At 43.7% G+C, this 8,931-nt stretch overlaps 1 protein-coding gene across 6 annotated transcripts in view; it reads right to left on the bottom strand.

Moving 5' to 3' along the window:
• CTNND2 (catenin delta 2) overlaps positions 1–8,931 on the bottom strand; it is a 3,465,616-nt gene that overhangs the window by 959,323 nt on the left and 2,497,362 nt on the right. The gene's annotated exons all lie outside the window — the stretch shown is intronic.

The following is an 8,931-nucleotide window of genomic DNA, read 5'->3' as shown; positions in this document are numbered from 1 at the left end:
GCACAATGTGTCAGGGGAGGTCATGGACCGCCCCCGACACGTTAACCCCTTGCACAAAGCGATCAAACATGATCGCGGTGTACCGGGGGTTAAAGGGAAGCATCGGCAGGGAGGGGGCTCCCTCCGTGCTTCCCTGAGCCCCCCACGGCAGCGCAATGTGCAGCGCTGCTGCGGGGGGCTCCTTTCCTCCAGGTCCCCGAATCCAAGATGGCGACGGGGGCCTTCGGGGGCCTTCAGGAAGCTGGCTTCCTCAGTGCCTGCAAAGCGCAGGCATGAGGAAGCCTTCAGCAGTGCCTGTGTCAGATCGCTGATCTGTCACAGTAATCTGTGATGTGACAGATCAGCGATCTGTCACAGGACAGTGATGTCCCACCTGGGACTATTTAATAAAGTAAAAAAAAAAATAAAAAGAGTTAAAATAATTAAAGAAAAATCACCAAATAAATTAGAAAAAAAAAAATATTCCCCCAATAAATCCATTTTTTGGAAATAATAAAAAAAAAAACAATAAAAGTACACATATTAGGTATCGCCACGTCCGTAACGACCCGCCCTATAAAACTGTCCCATTAGTTAACCCCTTTAGCGAACCCCTTAAAAAATAAAAATAAAAAACGAAGCAAAAAATAATGATTTATTATCATACCGCCAAACAAAAAGTGTAATAACGCGCGATCAAAAAGACGCATATAAATATCCATGGTACCGCTGAAAACGTCATCTTGTCCCGCAAAAAATGAGCCGCCACACTGCATCATCAGCGAAAAAATAAAAAAGTTATAGCTCGCAGAATAAAGCGATGCAAAAATTATTTTTTATATAAAATAGTTTTCATTGCATAAAACCGACAAAAACATAAAAAAAAACCTAAATGAGGTATCGCTGTAACCGTACTGACCCGAAGAATAAAATCGCTTTATCAATTTTACCGCACGCGGAACGGTGTAAACGCACCCCCCCAAAAGAAATTCATGAAATGCTGGTATTTGTAAATTCTGCGTCCCAAAAATAGGAATAAAAAGCGATCAAAAAATGTCACGTGCCCGAATATGGTACCAATAAAAACGTCAACTCGTCCCGCAAAAAATAAGACCTCACATGACTCGGTGGGTCAAAATACGGAAAAATTATAGCTCAATATGTGGTGATGCAAAAACTATTTTTACAATAAAAAGCGTCTTTTAGCGTGCGACAGCAGCCAAATATAAAAACCGCCATAAATAGTAAATCAAACCCCTGTTATCACCCCCTTAGTTAGGGAAAAATAATAAAATTAAAAAAAAAGTATTTATCTCCATTTTCCCATTAGGGTTAGGGCTAGGGTTAGGGCTCATATTAGGGTTAGGGGTGTGCTGGGGTTAGGGTTGGAGTTATAATTGGGGGGTTTCCACTGTTTGGGCACATCAGGGGCTCTCCAAATGCAACATGGCGTCTGATCTCAATTCCAGCCAATTCTGAGTTGAAAAAGTCAAATGGTGCTCCTTCCCTTCCAAGCTCTGCCATGCGCCCAAACAGTGTTTTACCCCCACATGTATGGTATCAGCCTACTCAGGACAAATTGCAAAACAATTTTTGGGGTCCAATTTCTCCTGTTACCCTTAGGAAAATAAAAAATTGGGGGCAAAAATTTCATTTTTGTGGAAAAAAATGATTTTTTTATTTTCACGTCCGAGTGTTATAAACTTCTGTGAAGCACTTGGGGGTTCAAAGTGCTCACCACACATCTAGATAAGTTCCGTGGGGGGTCTAGTGTCCAAAATGGGGTCACTTGTGGGGAGTTTCAATAGTTTAGGTACATCAGGGGCTCTCCAAACGCACATGACACCCACAGACCATTCCATCAAAGTCTGCATTCCAAAACGTCACTGCTTCCCTTCCGAGCCCTGACGTGTGTCCATACAGTAGTTTTCTCCCACATATGGGGTGTCAGCGTACTCAGGCCAAATTGGACAACAACTTTTGGGGGTCCAATTTCTCCTGTTACCCTTGGGAAAATGAAAAAATTGGGGACTAATTGATCATGTTTCTGGAAAAAATACGATTTTTTTATTTTCATGCCCGGGCATTATGAACTTCTGTGAAGCCCTTGGGGGTTAAAAGTGCTCACCTCACATCTAGATAAGTTCCTTAGTGGGTCTAGTTTTCAAAATGGGGTCATTTGTGGGGGGTTTCCACTGTTTAGGTACATTAGGGGCTCTCCAAAGGCAACATGACACCCGCAGACCATTCCATCAAAGTCTGCATTCCAAAACGTCACTACTTCCCTTCCGAGCCCTGACGTGTGTCCATACAGTAGTTTTATCCCACATATGGGGTGTCAGCGTACTCAGGACAAATTGGACAACAACTTTTGGGGTCCAATTTCTCCTGGTACCCTTGGGAAAATAAAAAAATGGTGACTAAAAGATCATGTTTGTGGAAAAAATACGATTTTTTTATTTTCACGCCCGGGCGTTATAAACTTCTGTGAAGCACTGGGGGGGTCAAAGTGCTCACCACACATCTAGATAAGTTCCTTAGGGGGTCTAGTTTCCAAAATGGTGTCATTTGTGGGGGGTTTCCACTGTTTTGGTACATCAGGAGTTTTCCAAACGCGACATGGTGTCCGATCTCAATTCCAGCCAAAAACGTCAAATGGCGCTGCTTCCCTTCCGAGCTCTGCCATGCACCCAAATAGTGGTTTACCCCCCACATGTGGGGTATCAGCGTACTCAGGACAAATTGCACAATAACTTTTAGGGTCCTGTTACCCTTGGAAAAATAAGAATTGAAGGTGAAAAGATAATTTTTGTGGAAAAAATATGATTTTTTAATTGTATGGCTTTATGTTATAAACTTCTGTGAAGCCCATGGGGGTTCAAAGTTCTCACCACACATCTAGATAAGTTCGTTAGGGGGTCTAGTTTCCAAAATGGTGTCATTTGTGGGGGGTTTCCACTGTTTTGGTACATCAGGAGTTTTCCAAACGCGGCATGGTGTCCGATCTCAATTCCAGCCAAAAACGTCAAATGTCGCTGCTTCCCTTCCGAGCTCTGCCATGCGCCCAAATAGTGGTTTACCCCCACATGTGGGGTATCAGCGTACTCAGGACAAATTGCACAATAACTTTTAGGGTCCTGTTACCCTTGGGAAAATAAAAATTGGGGTGAAAAGATCATTTTTGTGGAAAAAATATGATTTTTTAATTGTACCGCTGTACGTTATAAACTTCTGTAAAGCCCTTGTGGGTTCAAAGTTCTCACCACATATCTAGATAAGTTCCTTGGGGGGTCTAGTTTCCAAAATGGGGTCACTTGTAGGGGGTTTCCACTGTTTAGGTACATCAGGGACTCTCCAAACGTGACATAGCGTCCAATCTGAATTCCAGCCAATTTTGCATTGAAAAAGTCAAACGGCGCTCCTTCCATTCTGAGCTCTGCCATGCGCCGAAACAGTCGTTCCCCCCTACATATCAGGTATCTGCGTACTCAGGACAAATTGCACAATAACTTTTGCAGTCCAATTTCTCCTGTTACCCTTGGTAAAATAAAAAAAATTGAACCTGAAGTATTTTTTTTATGAAAAAAAGTTAGATGTTCATTTTTTTTTACATATTCAAAAAAATTCCTGTGATGCACCTAAGGGGTTAATAAACTTCTTGAATGTGGTTTTGAGCACCTTAAGGGGTGCAGTATTTAGAATGGTGTCACTTTTGGGTATTTTCTATCATATAGACCCCTCAAAGTGGCTTCAAATGTGATGTGGTCCTAAAAATAAAATGGTGTTGTAAAAATGAGAAATCGCTGGTCAACTTTTAACCCTTATAACTTCCTAACAAAAAAAAATTTTGGTTCCAAAATTGTGCTGATGTAAAGTAAACATGTGGGAAATGTTAGTTATCAAGTTTTTTGTGTGCCGTATCTCTGTGATTTAAGGGCATAAAAATTCAAAGTTGGAAAATTGCGAAATTTTCAAAATTTTCGCCAAATTTCCGTTTTTCTCACAAATAAACGCAAGTTACTTGAATGAAATTTTACCTCTAACATGAAGTACAATATGTCACGAAAAAACAATGTCAGAATCACCGGGATCCATGGAAGCGTTCCAGAGTTATGACCTCATAAAGGTACAGTGGTCAGAATTGTAAAAATTGGCCCGGTCATGAACATGCAAACCACCCTTGGGGGTGAAGGGGTTAATCCTCTCTTCAATAGATTACGAGCACATGAATCTTCACAATTGGTTTAATACCTATTACCACGTATTTGGTACAGTATGGTACGTCACATTCCCCATAGGGGATACTTACCTTTCTTTTCCTCCTCTTGTTATCAGTCCTAGGGTTGACTGAGCGCGGTTTCTGGTTAGGTTTGACTGCATTTAATGATGTTGCTATATGTATGACCATATACTATGTACATACCTTGTTTCTGTTCACTTTTTGTTAATTGGATTTTTTTTATGTTTTTCATGTTTGTTTGTTTATTTTTCTCCTATGAGTATGCATTTGATTTTGTAGTAACTGAAGAAGGTCAAAGTTTGACCGAAACATTTTTTTACGCACTACAATAAATATTCTTCTGAATATCCTAAAGTTGAGTGCTAGGTTTATAACTTATAACTACTTGGTTTGGGAACCTAACCTTTAGCACCATTACTTAAGTTGTGCTCACAGTGTTTTTCCAATCCAGTGGATGGAGACCCCATCAGGAGTCTTCAAATTTAAAATAATTAGGGGCAGACACCATCAAAGTGACATCAATTTCACCAAAGTAGAAATAGTATAATGGCGAGCAACATCTCTTCCACTACAGCCAACCCAGCAGATGGAGAGACCCATTAAGGATTCTCCACATTTCCAAATATTAGCGACAGAAAACACCAAAGTGGCATCAATTTCAGCAGAGTAGAAATAGTATAATGGGGAGACATCGCTTCCACTACAGCCAATCCAGCAGGTGGAGACCCAATCAGGAATATTCAAATTAAAAATAATTAGGGCCTGATGTAATGATACTGTACGATATGACGTAAGGTTCCCTGAGCATTACACTACAGATGAGACCCTGCCTATCAAGCAGCTGCAAACCCCCTTCCTCCCCCCCTCAGCTCACACACAAAACCAGTCTAACCTGAATCCCCAGTGTGAGCTCCTTCCTGCCTCACGGCGGGGGGTCTCTTTGTCTCTGAACCATGTGCTCAGCTACTCTCATAGAAAATAATGGAGATCTAATCATTCGGTCATAAAACGCGGTGCGTTTATGGTAAAAACATGAAAATTACACTTCCGCAAAATCCACGAAACCAGCGTTCTGGCCCATAATTTTCACGATTCCAGCACCCACAGAAACCGAGAACTGGATTTCTCCTAAACGGTGGGACATAATTACAGCATGCTTGGTCTTTAATTATGGTCTGCGACAGGCTAAAATAAATTATACCATGTGCGTGTTTATACGAAGTACCCTCTGCGAGATATAGTCATAAGTTTTGTAGTCAGAATTGTAACTCCTAGAGCAGGGGGAGGAACATCCCTAGACTGCCCCTTTCGTGATGTCACAAACCCAAAGCTATAAGGCATTCCCTCCCTAAAATTGGTCATTCAAGCTGGAGGTTTGATGCCAAAAGGACGCCAGATGCAGGGTGACATGTGGCCCCGCCTCCCCACACGGTTAGCCTAAAGACCATTAAGCAACTGTAAGTGTTGATTTCTATATTAATCCCATTTATTTTATATTTGCATTGTACATACCTGCCTCAACATTGTAACATCTTTTATCTGTGTAATCACTGCCCCCTTTTGAGGAATAAATTATAACTTTATTAGTCTGTCTTCATGCTCTAAAAGTGAACACGTGTCTTTAAGATAATTGCTACTGAATTGGGTTGGCTTCGAACCCCTATATTAAGTTTATAACTTAATCAGAGAAACTCTGGAGCTGGTGGCGGCAAAGTGTGATCTGTGCCCTGGGTACTGCTGAGAGTGAAGGAAGGGATGTTATAAGCTAATTGGGAGGCTGTGGCCAGAGCATTTTATAATTCCCTCACTGCAGCATGCCAGGTGGTCAGACCTCATTGAAGCAGCTGGCCGGTGACCAATTATCCCAGGTGTAGTTCCCTGACTGACCTGAGGGTAAGGGGGGCGCCAGAGAGCTGCGAGTTCCAAAATGGAACTGAAAAGTTTTGTGAAGTATTGTGGGCAGTGGTGGGACAAACAAAATAACCCCCCTGCAATAATGTTAGGGCAAGACTAGCTTGCTGTTTTTTTATCACATGGTGCCAGTGGTGGGATATCTAAGATAAGCTCCTCTGTGCCTGTGATAGCCATGTGTCGGCAGTGCATCGCATCCCTTCATCTGTTACATACCGGTGTCAGAGCAGGTCTGTGACATATTTCCCCCTTTTAGAGGGCGCTAAGGAGGCCGGGCCTTTCGGCCCGCGTCCGTGCGCACATCAGCGGGTTTGTCCTTGAAGGACATCACCTGTTTCTTGGTCCTGGGGGTGGGCCAGGACATGATTGCATCCACTTTCTCTGGCTCCGGACTCATGGAACCCCCACCTACCCAGTGCCCCAGGTAGTGGACCTCGCTCATGCCTATCTGGCACTTTCCCAGCTTGATGGTCAAGCCTGCCTGGTGAAGACGCTTGAGCACCTCCAGGAGATGTTGAAGCTGTTCCTCCCAGGTGGTACTGAAGACGGCAATGTCATCCAGGTACGCCACCGCGTACTCCAGTCCCCGGAGCAGGTGGTTGACCATCCGCTGGAAAGTGGCAGGGTCATTTTTCATGCCGAAGGGCAAGACTACTCATACAGTCCAAAGGGGGTGATAAAGGCGGATCTCTCCTGCGCCTCAGGGCTCAGGGGAATCTGCCAGTATCCCCGACTCAGATCCATGATGGATATGTATTTTACTTTCGCCAACCACTCAAGCAGATCCTCGATGCACGGCATTGGGTGTGCATCAGAGGTCGTGATGGCGTTGAGCCTCCTGTAGTCCACGCAGTACTGGGTGGTCCAATCCTTTTTAGGCACGAGTTCTACAGGCGAGGCCCATGCGCTTTTTGACCGTCAAATCACCCCCAGCTGTAACATCTCATTGATCTCTTGGCGCATGACCTGTGGCACCTCCTCAGAGATCCGATAAGGTGTTTGCCGTAGTGGGGCGTGATTCCCGGTGTCCAACTCATGAACCGCTAACTCCGTCCTCCCTGGTTGGTTGGTAAACACGGCCCGGAAGGGTTCCAGAGTGTCCAACAACTGCGACCACTGGGATACGGTTAAGGAGGCACTTTCCTCCATGTCCTCAATGGACCCATTGGCCTTGGCTTGGGCCAGCATGTCCAGGAGGGGATCTCCCATCCATCCTCGGGCAGGTTGCAGACCGGTAGGATGCAGGCTTCACGTTCGTGGTGAGCCTTCAGCATGTTGACATGAAAGGCCTTGCGCCTACCCCGAGCATGGTCAATCGTGACCACGTAGGTGACCGGGTTGAACTGTTGGTGGACGACGTATGGGCTTCCCAGGCTGCCTGAAGCTTATCCGTTGGTACGGGGGACCAGCACCCAAACCTTTTGACCCACCTGGTAGGTCCGCTCCTGGCCGTTCTGGTTGTACCAGTGCTTCTGGTCAGCCTGAGCCTGCATCATGTTGTCATGCACCAACTGCGTCAAGGTCTGCATCTTGTCACGGAAAATATAAAAGAATTATGGTGAACATTATGGGTGAGAACAATCAATGTAAAAGTAGGAATATCCTAAGTAACCACCCAAATTCAGGGCAAATATGAACAACTGCATAGTAAATGACAAAAAAAAAAAGACAGCAGTCATAAAGTTAAAAAAAATGCTAAGAACTTTACTAAACATGTAAAAAATATTACCAGACAGACTGCAGAAAATGAGGCTTAAAAGATGGAACCTGATGGATCACAACATCATAAGAAAATTGCCCAAGGTGGGTATGCCCATGTATAGGAGTATTCACAGAGGTATATATAGAAACAAAGTAGTATGTGCTACAAGTAAAGTGTCCATATGGGGCTACCTAGAGTATCACCCATGCTAACAGGCAATATCATCATGAAATCATGTATTATTTGGCATATATAAGCCACAATCCCTTGCAAGTGCCACAGCAGGGTGAATAAATAATCTTTTACACATACACAAAATCACAATATTGTAAATAAATACCTTATGGAGAGTGAAACGCCTAAGAGGACCGACCCACACGCACCGACGCATGTTTCGGCAGTGTCTTTCTCAAGGGGCATATGGCAGGGACAGGGCGCAAGGTATAAATGTCCTAAACCCGGAAGCTCAGTGTGGCGCCATGCCGCCCCAGCAGTCGTCATGTCCACCGAATCGCGCTCCGGCAGGCAGCCGCAAACTAGAAACACGTGGGGCCCCACGTGACTCGGATGTCAGCACACCGCCGAGAACCAGAGCAGCCAACATAGCGATGCCAGAGCACATGCGCCCCACACTCAGCGACAGAAGGAACCATATTTAGTGCTGGCAAGTGTGGGCACAACATAATAATGTATACACAGAACACGGAAAAGACATAAAAATCTGTGGAACCATACAAGTATGCGTCATAGTTAGATATACATACATCAGATATATATAAAATCAATAGGGTTCACATGGTAAAGTACAGTCATATGTTAAAGTTTGGGCACCCCTATTAATGTTAACCTTTTTTCTTTATAACAATTTTGTTTTTTGCAACAGCTATTTAAGTTTCATATATCTAATAACTGATGGACTCAGTTATATTTCTGGATTCAAATGCGGTTTATTGTACTAACAGAAAACGTGCAATCTGCATTTTGACAAAATTTGACCGGTGCAAAAGTATGGGCACCTCAACATAAAAGTGACATTAATATTTCGTAGATCCTCCTTTTGCAAAAATAACAGCCTCTAGTCGCTTCCTGTAGCTATTAA

This window comes from Dendrobates tinctorius, unplaced genomic scaffold (genome assembly GCF_039654945.1).
Source record: "Dendrobates tinctorius isolate UK_male_01 unplaced genomic scaffold, ASM3965494v1 ptg000100l, whole genome shotgun sequence".
Classification (NCBI taxonomy): Eukaryota; Metazoa; Chordata; class Amphibia; order Anura; family Dendrobatidae; genus Dendrobates; species Dendrobates tinctorius.
The sequence above is the reverse complement of the archived record's forward strand: the minus strand, read 5'-3'. Positions and strand labels throughout refer to the sequence as shown.